At 33.1% G+C, this 13,511-nt stretch overlaps 1 protein-coding gene across 1 annotated transcript in view; it reads left to right on the forward strand.

Annotated features, from left to right (window-relative positions):
* LOC129807130 (protein O-mannosyl-transferase Tmtc3) overlaps positions 1-13,511 on the forward strand; it is a 325,993-nt gene that overhangs the window by 49,736 nt on the left and 262,746 nt on the right. The window lies entirely within an intron of this gene.

Below are 13,511 nucleotides of genomic sequence, written 5' to 3' on the forward strand. Positions count from 1 at the left end.
GCACTTCTTCTTTACACGTGTATGCATCCAACAAATTGTCATCAACATTGAAATTTTTCAAACAATTGAACTCCATTTGTCTTCAGCATTGTCCTTAATATTCACTTCCATAGAAGGTTTTGCAACATTTCTTTAGAGTGCTCAATGTTCTCATTCAATTTTACCGTGTCGTGATTTTAATGCATTCAAGAACTTTCACAGAAATTACTTTCAATTCTTTCTTGTTTCGTTCAATTCCAAATGAAGACATTACCAATTTGTTATACAACTTTACTATGAATTTAAGGAAATACTTTAAAAGATCTTGCAAACTTTTTATTCGTTATCACACTCTATAGGAATGTCGACCAATATACCCTCTTAACCATCCTTTCAAAAGCGTAAAGTGCTTGCGGACTTTTACGTTGAGAAATTAAAATTTAAAATTAGTGAAATCCAATCGTCACTTGGATCAACAACTGTCATAACTTACTGGGCACGTAACCAAAATCAGTAAATCCTGTATAGTCTATGTGTTACGATATGCTATCACAAGAATTACTGATAAAGATGATGTCCATTTAACATGACATCATCTGTAACATGATGTCCCATTTAAAGTATATTTTAAATACAGAGTAACGGAACAAGAAACTAATTAATTAAAGATTATATTTCAAATATATGTATTTTTTATATAAAATTTTTAATAAAACAACTTTCGTATTACTAGAGAAGTCCTTAAGTCGCTGAATTTAAATTATTTGCATTAAATCGATCAGACCATATTAAACATCATTTATTTACATACACAGAAAAAGTTATTTTGTAAAATTGTTCGTAAATGATTGTGAATTCTTACTGGGGATTTTCGAAATACTCGTAAATCGTATAACCCACAAACAAGTTCGTAAAAGTTTGCACTTTTTTCATATACATTTCCCGTAACATAAATCACTTGGCGAGCATTTTTTTGTACTTTTATAAAAATTTGTTCTTAAAAACACACAAAAAATGTTCGCAGAATTTTGTGATTTACTCGTAAATTTTTGTTTGTTCGTAAATGTTCGAACACACACAAAAATGTTCGTAAAACTTTATCATTTGTTCGTTCATATTTGTTTTTTTTGAGAAAAAATTATCAACAAAATGAAAACAATTTACGAACACATGTTTGTAAAATACAAAAATGCTCATTAAGTGTTTGAAAAAAATGTACAAACTTTTACGAACTTGTTTGTGGGTTTTACGATTTACGAGCACTACGTAAGTCCCCAGTAGGAATTCACAAAAAATGACGAACAATTTATTGAAATATTTTTTTCTGTGTAGTGTAACTATTTATGACAATAATTTGTCCTTAAAACATCAAATAAAAAAAGAATATGAAGAAAAATGTTATCAAAATCGATATAATGTCAAACACTCCATGCATAACTTTGCGCACAAACTTTGCATAACTTTCTGCGAAGCGGAAAAGATGTTAGAAAATTTCTTGAAGGGCTAAAGTCGCTAAAAATAATTTTCTCTGAAGCAAATTGTATATCAATGGCGATGGTACACGATAGATACGAATGGGATAAAAAACAACTTCCCGGAAAACACAAATTTTAAAAAACTTGTATCTCATTTTCCATATTTTAATTAGGCCAAACTTTATTCTAAACCTTTATTTTATACAAAAAGTATATTAAGTTTCAATTTTTAAACGATTAACTGTTTTGGAACCTTTAATCGGGTGGTCAGCTGAGTTCTTTACCGAGAATCTTGCAAATTAGTGAATAAATAAATATAAATAATTATGTAATTATTAATAAATAAAATTAATGATTTGAAACAATAACTAGGTCTGTTGAATATGTTTTATTTTAAATTAGTAATTTGTTATAATGAATTATTGATTTAAAAAACTTTACAATAATTATTTTGAAAGTATAGTATTAAAAAAATCCCAACTATGAGCATGCAATTTTAGTTTAATTAATAAATTATATCAATAAGAGGACTATATTTGTGCAATTTGCTAAATAACATTGTGCAATTTGATTTTGAAAGTTTTTAATTAAATCCTGCACAAATATTATGACTCTCCATATATAAGTTTAATCTGTAATATTGAAGTTATTTCCCAAGAAGTGCCTGTGCAAAAAGGATATAATTGAATGATAAATGCTTGAAGTAGTTCGTAAACTCCTTTCATGACAAGCAAATTAACTTACATAAGTGATTTCATTTGCTACCAATTCAATTAAAATGGGGCTCTTTTCATTTCCTTGTAAGGTGCTCAAGCGACCACTCTTTCCTTACAACTTATTCCATTAACTAATTATTTAAGACTGGACAGTCTATTTAATCCCTTTCATCCGTATTCGGCAAGCTGAGTTAAACATCCTTTATTAAAAATTCGCATATTCATGTTTGTTCTTTTTTAGAAAAAAAAAGATTTTCGGTTTCAATTCTTATACATATTGAAACTAAAAAAATGGTAATTAGAATTTAGTGGTACATCGTAAAAAGCTTTCGCACAAAAATGCATAATATTTTCGGCACATATTTAAGATAAGGAAAATTTCATAAACTCAACATTGACATCCCTTTCTTTCTCAGTCAGTCTGACTATGTCTATTTCACTCTTTCATACTCTTCTTCTTATTCTTTTTTGGAACTTCAAAGAGAATTCAATTTAGTTCAATATCTAATTTAGAGTTTGAAAGACTGGGAGAGATACAAGCAAAATTTTTGAGAAAAAAAAATAGATCGGAATTTTGGTTTAACTGAAATATTCATTCAAATATTCATCAGCAAAAATAGAAATGGTTTCGATTAGTAAAAATTTAACCATTAACAATACTTGACAAATTTATTTTATAATGTTATTCAGAAATATTTATGAATATTTATGAAATTTTACTTTCAACTCTGTGAAATCCGTCTGTCTGATTTTTAGATCAGGAAAATTCATTTTTTCGCTCTGAAAATTAGATTGAACTAAATTTAAATTGGTCTGATGTATAAATGAAGAACAAGTGTCCGAAAGAGTGGGATAAACAGAAGGAAAGAAAGATGTGTGAATTTCTATCACATGAAATTTTCTTGATGTAAAAGATGTGTCTCAACCAACAATCCCAACCCGCAAAAAACTACTCTGACTCAAAAATGACTCGTTTTTGGTGTACAAAGATTACTCCTAATTGGAATCTTAAAAATTAGTCGTATTTGCATCGTATTTTGGTCACAGCATTACTCAAGATTGAATTAGTAATATAATCGTTATTTTACGGTTCTAATGTTTACTCTGCCATGAAGTAACAAAAGCGACTCCAAACGACAGTCTTTTTCCGTACAAAAAATGATGCGCCAAAAACAATGCATTATTTGGCGTCCTTCTCTACCGCATAGGTACGAAATCGACGTACCCACTTAGAATAAAGACGTTAAGCGAGCTTCATAACTTTGTAATGCACTACCACCGTAGACACAATTTTCACATTTTCTATTGTTTTTTACTACGTTTTATGTAAATTTCTCTAATTTTTCCCTAATTCACTACTCACAATTGCGAAGATTTTTGCAATTCGACTATTGCTGAATAAGCCATCCGACATGTCGAAAATTTTCCAACTCGATAGCAAAACCAGGGGGTAGCATTAGCTCTGAAAAATGCGACCAGTTTTAGTGTAATTTTTTTTTCTGTTTTCGTACACATTTCACAAGATATCTCCAAAACTACGTAGGTTGCCCATTTGGGGTTTTCGGTTGCCTATTCTATATTAAATTGGCTTTTATTTTGTATTTGTATTATTTTCTAATTCATTCTACAAGGTCAGAAAACACCTAATAAACTCAAAAGTTTTTTCGACACGCTATAAACATATGGGAAACATAGGAAACGTCATGCCCCTGGCAAAAACACAAAAAAAATCTTTTAAAATTTTCACGAAATGGGTCGTTTCGACACAAAATTTTAATAACAGGACACTACAGAAACTGGAGCAAACTCCTGAACCACAAAATTTTATTTTACAAAAAAAAAATGTTTGTGTGTTTATCATGCAAAATATTGCCTAATTTCCATTTAATTCTTGTCGGCACTGTACTTTTTCGAATCACAACACACATCTCTACTGGGAGAACTTTTCCTCCCAATGCAAATTATAATATTCTTGAAAAAACACGCGAAAATATCAACCACTTTGCGAATTCACAGCTCTGAATAGTTCTATTTGCCATTTTACAAGTGAAATTAACCCTCAGATATATCCAGTGAGAAGAAGATTTTTTATAGGAACACTGTAAGTTACTGGAAATCGGCGTAATATTTTAGTCGTGAGCGAGTAATCTCAGAGTTATTATGACACCAAATGACTTCCGTAATTACCGTCATATTATTCTCGACTTTCCGTCAATCGACTCTGACGACCGTCATAGGACCCGATTTTGGAATCCAGAATACACATCCAACGGGTCCAACCAACGGTAATCTTACTCCAAATTGCTATTTGGGTAAATAAATGTCAATTTTAACCTGTCAAACCGTATTGGAAAATTATTGTAAACGTTTTCCCCCATATAATTTCATCCCTTTCAGGATTTAAGCCATTCGGGATTTTATCTTGGATTTTGATTTTCGGGATTTTGGCCCTTCCGGGATTTTGGCTTTCGGGATTTTAGATGCCTCCGATTTTTAAATACCCCATAATAACTTTTCGCCCTTTTCCCCATATTCATCTTTTGTCTTTGAGGAAAGATTTGTGTTATTTCGTGATTTAACTATTGTCAGAAAAATATCAAATGTAAGTGAATTTTGGTGTTCTAAAATGACATTTTTCGAGAAGAAACATAAATATGTTCAGGGTTCTATTCTTTGGCACTGGACGAAAATGGATTATCATGAAAGTACCCAATAAATGCTGGTGACGGCATAAAATCCATATTACGTGATTGTGTATCGGCGAAGGACTGTTTGAAAGCTGTGGCTTGGTGCTTTTACAATGATCGTCGTAAAGTGATGGAAAACCGTGTTAAGTGGTCACATACATATGGCAGTGAAATCAAGTGACGAAGGACCCTTTTTCTTCCTCTCACCATACCTCTAATCCGTATGAGTGTTTTAGCCCCTCTTTTATTTATTTCACCTGAACGAAAAATCAAAAAAAAAGGGTTGATGACGACCACCTGTTGAGCCCCAAAGCCACCCCTCCAAGTTGTCGGAATTTTTGTGACCGCATGGTGTCATTTCGCGAATACGGATCAACAGAGTTCATGCATTCATAAAATTGCTATTCAATCAGGCATTTATTATTGAAAATGTTGGCTGCTGGTTTTTGGCACTAGGCACAAAATTTTCGCCCCATCCTGTTTGCCATGCAGAACAATATAACATAAAATTGGTGTTTGGTCTGAAAACTATTGCTGTACGATTTGCCAATAGTCGCTGTATGTGAAATTGCATCCTTTTGTGCCTTTAACACTCTACAACCCCATATTCCCAGAGAACACCATCAATATGCACAATATGCAGTCATTTTGACTAGAGGCGAGATTTTGTAAATATTATGCACTCATAGAGAATTTCAATCCCAGTATATACAGTGCTGCTTCATTGAGCCACCAATAAACCAATTCGACAGTACTACAGTTAGTCAATAACTTTTGATAAGCCACTTTTAGATAAGCTCTTCGAAATTTTCACCGTTCTCGCGCGAAAATTACATTTTGATATGGTCCAACTTCATGACATTTTATTGCTCTTGGTAGTTTTTCCGATGGATTTCCCAACGAATACAAAGTGATTTGAAAATTCAATTACTTTGCTCTTAATTTATCTCTATTTCACATTGCAGCGGTAGAAAGAGGAATTTGTTGAAGTACGTTGCTCGAACTGCATATGAAAAACGACATTTTGCATTGCATATAGACCCCCTCCCCCTCCCCCACCAGTAATAATCAATTTTCGAAAACTAGTCACTCTGTTTGCCCGTCCAGTAGCTACCGAATTACAAGCCAAACAGTTAAGGGCAGAATCACATTGACAGTAAAATGCTCACCGTTACCGTCAAAGTCCTCACCGTATTTCGTTAATTTACGCATTTTCATTGCAATTCTTACGCAAATTCTGAATTACCGTGTTACCTTATGTCATACTCGGTGGCACTAGGTGAAAATAGTATAAGAAAATTGAATAAATAAAGCGAAAATGCGATAAACGGTGAGCAAAAAAACTGTACGAAAAACTGTAGCAAAAAAGTCCTACAGTTTTTTTTTGCTTACCGTTTATCGCATTTTCGCTTTATTTATTCAATTTTCTTATACTATTTTCACCTAGTGCCACCGAGTATGACATAAGGTAACACGGTAATTCAGAATTTGCGTAAGAATTGCAATGAAAATGCGTAAAATAACGAAATACGGTGAGGGCTTTGACGGTGACGGTGAGCATTTTACTGTCAATGTGATTCTGCCCTAATAGCAATTTGGATTCGCTGAGAAACTTTCAGCGTAAGTCGATCTATGCATCATTAGGAGAATTTAAAATTTTCATGATTTTTTTCTTTCTCAAAGCAATTTTTTTAAGACTGTCTCGAAAACAAGCCGTGCGATTTATTTTTGATATATTTTGGATATAGTAACTACGATTTTTTTAAGCTAACTTTTAAATAGATCAAGAGACATTTTTTCTCAATATCACTTAAGAATGTTAAAAATTCGCAGGGTTCACAGGTTAATATTTTGGAATTCCTAATAAAGTTTGAATAAATTTTATTCGAAAATTCCCCAGTTCTGATGGACCGATATTAATTTCAACTTGATGTTATATTGTGTTGCGTGTACTACCAATACGCTAGCTTGGCATCTCTTTAGTTGGTCCAGAAAATCGATTTAATTAATTAAAGTTTAAAAAATATTTAATGCAATAAAAGAAATTTATTTTATTATTGCAATGCAAATAAAACAGAATTGACATTCAAATAATGAATAATTTATTATCATTAAATGTTATGTTTTACACTTTTTTAAAGCAATGCAATGGCTTGATAAACTTTTTCAATGTGCATTCGATGCATTTTGAGTTATTTTAAAATCAACAAATAATAAAGAGGTGACAAAGTGTCCCAGCTTTGCGGAATGCTCGAACTCACGAGAAAGAGCTATCCGTGTATTATCTTTTCGCATGTTTTTTGGGTACAGACCGCTCTACTACTTTCTAAATTAATTGAAAAAAGATTTTAAAAAAATCATTCCAAAATGAGAAATTGTCTAAGAAAAATAAGTTATAGAATATTTTGGCATGAGTAAGATGCTTTCGAACAAATAAAAAAGTAAATCCGAAAAAGGTAAATCATTTACGGGTAACTTAATAATAATAATAATGCTGGCACAACATTCCATAGAGGAACTTAGGCCTTCCCGCAAGGGGATTTCTAGACACGCATTATTATTTTTTCTTATACGGGATGAGATTGTCAGTCCCATGCCCCGTGGAATCAAGTGCAGTGAAGCTCACTGGATGCAATCCGAACACCTTTAACGCCAGAAAAATTCCTGGTGACCTAAAGGGGATTCGAACCCGGGACACTTGCATCACAGAGCGAGTGCTCTACCACTTGACCCATTGAGTGCCCTACGGGTAACTTACCGACTCATGACCGATTAAGTCGAATTGGAAATTTCAAGATCTTTAAAGAAAAACTTCAAATTTAAGCAAATCGGTTGAAAAATAGATGGCCTATCTAAACTGATTAAACTTGGATCTTGAAAAATTCGAAATCGAAATGGTTTTCGAACATAGCTGTCCAAGGACAAAGCATTCGCCTTGACTACCCCTAAAACGTATTCGAAAATGAAAGAAATCGCAGGAGCCGTTTTCGAAATAAACCAAAAAAACGGTTTTGGAGTGAAAAAATAGCGGTAGAGGATAAAAGAAAAAAAATTCTCTCCTACAAATTATGTTGATTTATGGGGGAGGGGGGTCGTCGAAGATCGGAAGTCGATATTTCTTACTGTTTGGCTCTGGCCAAAATCGTATATTTTAAGGAACATTTTGTACGCACGCATTTTTTTATTATTCCTAAAAGAAAACACTTTAGAGAGCTCCAAGCCCTGTAAAATTAAGTGGAACAAAGCTTATTGAATAAGATTCGATTATTTTTATTGTCTGAAAACTTTTGATGATTAAAAGGGAATTCGAACCCTTTGGATCACAGGAGGTCCCGGGATTATGCACTTCAGGATTATGAGCCTGACGGGATTATGTACATATAATTATGCATGTTTGCATTGGGAGCCAATCTGTGGAATAATTGTTCAAATATCCCTTAATGTACAGGGGAAACTGGGGCACCGTATATGGACTGGACCTGGACAACCTTTTATCAAAAGCTTGTCCAGGTTGGGAATACTGACCCATTTTTGTACCAGAATCTACAGAATCCATGGAATCACTCGAAAGATTTCGACGAAATTGTAAATGCAATCAATTCAAGAATCATTAGAATCAAATGAAATCACATAACTCGACTCCGTAACGTAATCGTACATAGCGCCAGTATCAACAAACGATAAGTCATCGAAAATCTAGTGTTTCATTCGGGATTCTACAGCAATGTTTAAAATTTTCAATTTTCAAAAACAGAAATAATCAAGATCACAAACTGAATAATTGGGAAACACAGAATACTGAATGATAAAAAGAATTTGACATTTGGAATACGTAGAAATCACTTAGCATAACAGAACATCGACTGTAATTTTCGATTTTAGTTACCTCCTAAAAGAAAAAGAGCCGAAAATTGAAAATACCCTTTTGGATTATCCATAAGAGATATTCATCTGTTTCGAATAGGATAAGATAAGATAAGATAAGATAAGGTAAATTTATTCATCAACAATTCTTTAAAAGTACAGTTTCGTTTAACTGATATCCCGTGTAGTTTTCCGCGTCTACCGCCGTCTTAGCGTTGGTGACCAACCTCCAGAGCAAAAAGGTGGAAAAGCTCTTTCTCAAGTTGTATATGCCAGTCATGTAAAAACATATTTGAACTTGTTTTTTGAATACACAAAATTCTAATGAAAAAAGAGAAAAAAACAAAAACAGAAGATTTTGCTCTGTTGAGTTGAAACTGTACTGCTTTGCAGCATTGTGAGAGGTTTAAATGGCAAGCTCTTGCTGAGCTGTAAGCCATTTTGGACAAGGTCCCATGATAAAGAGAAAAGCGAGATGAACACTAATCTTGAATGGAAGAATTGACAAGTCTGGACAGAGTTTTCCGCGAAATCATTAAAATGCTAAGCACGAAATTTACAGAGTATTGAAAGAAAGAAAAATAAATAAATAAATAAGGAAAAAAATCCCGTTTAGATTTAATTATTGTAGAATTTTTAAAGCAAACGCTTGGAAAAATACCACCCTCTCCTACTTGACTTATGTATTTTCAGAATTCTATAAGTAGTTTCATACTAGCCAGGAACATTTTTATAAATTCCATTAACTTATTCAGTTTATCATTACGATAAATCTCAATAGAAATCGCAATATACGGCTTTTTTGCCATCTGAATTTAAAATCCGTTCATATACTGCTTTGAGAATGATTTTCTGGGAAAAAAGAGCTTGAGAATTAAAAATCCAATCGTTGCATTGAAAAATACGTGATGGATTGTCAATGTGCTGCAAAATAACATAATGGGGTAGAATTAGTGTTACCGAAAAAGTAGTTGATATTTTGCAATGTGCAGAATGTTGGGGTGTGATAAGGTATATTATACGTTAGAGTGTGCATACATAGTTGGTACAAAGTGAATAAGATAACAATGATGGATGAGAAAGGGATTGAATTGGAGGTATAGCAGTGATGTTGGTGCTACGATTCGATGGAAATCAATCAGTTGTGTGTCGTGTTTAATTTCAGGAATTTCGAGATTAATGGCCAAAACTAGAGAATTCTCCCTAGATTGATGGTGTCAGGTATATCATGTGCATACGTATCTTCATTTACATTATATGTCACTGATGGAGTTACACACTCCAAGGCTAATTTGCCGACTTTAGTAAATTCAGGCATATTGCTATTTGTTGTCGAACAGCAAAATGAAAAATAGTTACTGTTTATTGGAGTTTTGTGAAAATTTTCTGAAATTTTTTCATCTATTAATACATTTTTGTAAAACATATCGATTTATTCCGAATCTATCTGTATGTGGCAAAAGTTTTCTATATGATTGAGTATAAAGTAGACCTATATTTATTATCCCCCGGTTTAGTTAGTATCGAGAATGGGGTTGCACTCTATTTTATGGCGATTATATGGTGTTGTTAAAATTATGTGAAACTCCTTGTCATAACTACTTCATAAATTTCTAACTAGTTATTTGTTATAATGAAACTAACAATGTTTCGAGCTATTGCTTTCCCGCGCTTTAATACGAGTATAGGCGATGAAAGAGGCAAAAACCCATAAACCTCCCCCAGTCCCTAGTTGCAACGGGCTAGTTTATATTACAGGGAAGGCGGAGGTAAGCTCAATAGTTAGAACCCAACTGAAAAACACTTTGAAGTGTGTAATTTAGCACATTAGTCATCGACATGGATATATACATACGTATAGGTAATACCTATATATCTATAAATTGAAAATGTAAATGGGAATGGAAGGTGAAGATATGAAAGTCCCTGCTTGCACATTAAATAGCATATAAATGTTCAGTAACATGAATTGGCTCATTTATTTGACAGTTTTAATTACAAAATCTGACAAATCGATTGGGAAATTGGATTAAGCGTGAATGTATGTGCTGAGGCCATGATAAAATCCCACCCATTAATGCATGTCACAGGGGAGTGTGTCATAAAGTATACAATGTTGCAATCATAGTCCTAGATGGGATGGTTTCTAAATCCAAATATGGACATTCTAATTCTATTAATGACAATCTTAAAATCAACATACTACCTCTATCTCTGAGTCAATTTATACATCCAAAGTGAAAATGCTGACAGGGTATTAGAGTTCTAGTTGGGGAAATTCATGCTCTACCTATATCTTTACTTAGAATCAACCTTAGGTGGAGTTTAATTTGAGGAATTAAACCACAGGGATTCAGTGAAATTTGCTTTGGAAGATAGTACACTACCACTAGAGATATCATGTCGGTTGCATCGACCTTTATCGCACCTGAATTTCTTTACTATCAGCAATTTGATCCAATAGACGACTTTGCATTGTTCTTTGTATCATATGCAGAAAAATAACAAAGCAGCAAAAACTCTACACGGCAAAATGCGGATAAATTGAAATACTGAACAGCCAGCATCCCGAAAGAGTTGAAAGAAATCTCGAAGAGCCAAAATCCCAGGAAGCCAAAATTCATAATGAGTCAAAATTTCGAAAAGCTAAGAGTTCGGAATGAAAATGCTTGAATGTCAAAATTCCGAATTGATCAGAATCTTTAAGAGCATCCGAGTAAATTGAAATCACGTAAACTCATAATATTGAATGAATTGAATTCTCAAATGGGTCGCAATCTGAAGAGCCAAAATATCTAACTAAGAGTCAAAATTTCTAATGGATCGAAATGCAAAAAGACAAAATCCTGAATGAACCTAAATTCTGAATTCATCGAAAATCGAAAAGTAACTGATTAAACAGATTTTGGGAATCATTGTAATTACTTGTTGTTCAGAAATTTAGGACTCTCATAAAAAGCTAATGTAAAGGCCACACTGACAATTTAAACTGAGAGTTTAATCATTATTTTGATTAAAATTATGTTAAGCCGCCTCTCGGCTTAAACCGTTAGCATGCTTAGCACATAAACCTCTGGTCTGATGAGTACTTTAAGTACCGTAATACGGGTTTCAGACCTAAGGCTTAGCCATCTGGCTTAAGTCCTATAATTCCTTATCAGGCATGATTTTTTTTAGGGAATTGTTGTTTAGGATTAAATATTAAGGGCAAAAGATCCATTAGATTTTGGAAAATCAATAAAATTGCTTGTTATTTAGCTTTTTGTGACATTCGGGAACTGGGATAAGCCTCCAGTCTGAAGCTGTCATAAGTACGAATGACTTTGACCCCCTCCTGTTCGTAAGCTTTTCTTTAATTCTAATGCTTAAATGAATTTTCGGTCTGATGGGATGTAGCAGATAGTGGACGAAAAAATAGACCTCTCTTGATTTTACCTCTTTAATTCCTTACGACGACGTTTCCAGGGTGAATGTCCTCTTGAATGAAGAATTTCGAGGATGAAGAGGACATTCATCTTCGAAACGTCGTCGTGAAGAAAAGAGTAGAAATCAAGAGAGGTCTATTTTTCCGTCCACTATCTGCTCTAATATTTAAGAACGCTTCTCACAGATTAGATATGGTATATCGGATGGGTAAAAATCACTCTTTAGCTCTATATAGAAGGAAAAGCTTACGAACAGAATGGTTTCATACCAGAAGAAAAAATGGTTTCATACAAGGTAGAGAGAAGTTATTTTTTTATTATCAACATTTCACAAACGATTTATATTTAAAAATCAATTAAAGGATTGTTCAAAATAGCACAAGAATAATACATTTTCGACTTTAGCAAAATTCTGTTAATGGAGAACGACGTGGTTTAAGAGTATTGGATACTTCGAAATATATTTACATTTCCCATTTGTTATTTTTCATGCCAAAATTTTGTATTTTCGAAAGTCGAACATACCTGAAATTACCCTTTTCTCCCTTATAGGTTTATAATTAGTTCATTTGTTCATTACCGGTTTTGATCTTTTTGGAAATTGCTTAAGACAATTAGAGATTCAAACTTTTTTCAAAATCTTTTTAACTCTGTCTTTGAGTAAATATTTCGAGGTCAATGTCACAATATAAACCAAAAGTAGACGAAGACAATGACTAATGTTATAAAGGATTCTAGGGAAAGAAATATTAAAATACTTACGAATAAAAAGGCAGTGGGAGTCCCATGAATATCCCAAGTCGATGTCTCTGGTCATTTGTCTTCAAGCTCTATGTCAGAAAAACGCTGTACAATTTTATCTAAAATTGTTCGAAATATCTTTACTGCATTAATTTAAATGTTTAAATTTCCGGTTGAGATTTTGTTCAGATTGGAAGAATCTGAAGGGAACAGACTCTCTTATGGCCTCTATACAGTAGACAAATTTATGTCCATATTGAGGCACGTTCCCTAGGCTTGTGTAGGAAAAACTCTTCAATATGGACATTAATTTCTCTAGTATGTAGAGGTGATTATAGCCTCTTAAAATTGCGAGTAATTTTAGTCAAAAATTGTATTTTTAAAGGAAATTACCTGCGATGTGTGGGAAAAAACCTCAAACCTCCAACATTTGTCAAAAACGCAATTTTTGAAGAAAATTGCTTGAAATGTGTAGAGGGCTTTAACCGGTAAAAGACGAATAGGACACATGTAAAATTTAAAAAAAACCTACAACCTTCCTAAAGTTTCCAACTATATGATCAGAAAAATGATTTTTCTGATCACTTATTTTCGTTGCCTTCGTTCTTAAAGGGTTCAGTCGGT

Source organism: Phlebotomus papatasi, chromosome 3 (genome assembly GCF_024763615.1).
Source record: "Phlebotomus papatasi isolate M1 chromosome 3, Ppap_2.1, whole genome shotgun sequence".
NCBI lineage: Eukaryota > Metazoa > Arthropoda > Insecta > Diptera > Psychodidae > Phlebotomus > Phlebotomus papatasi.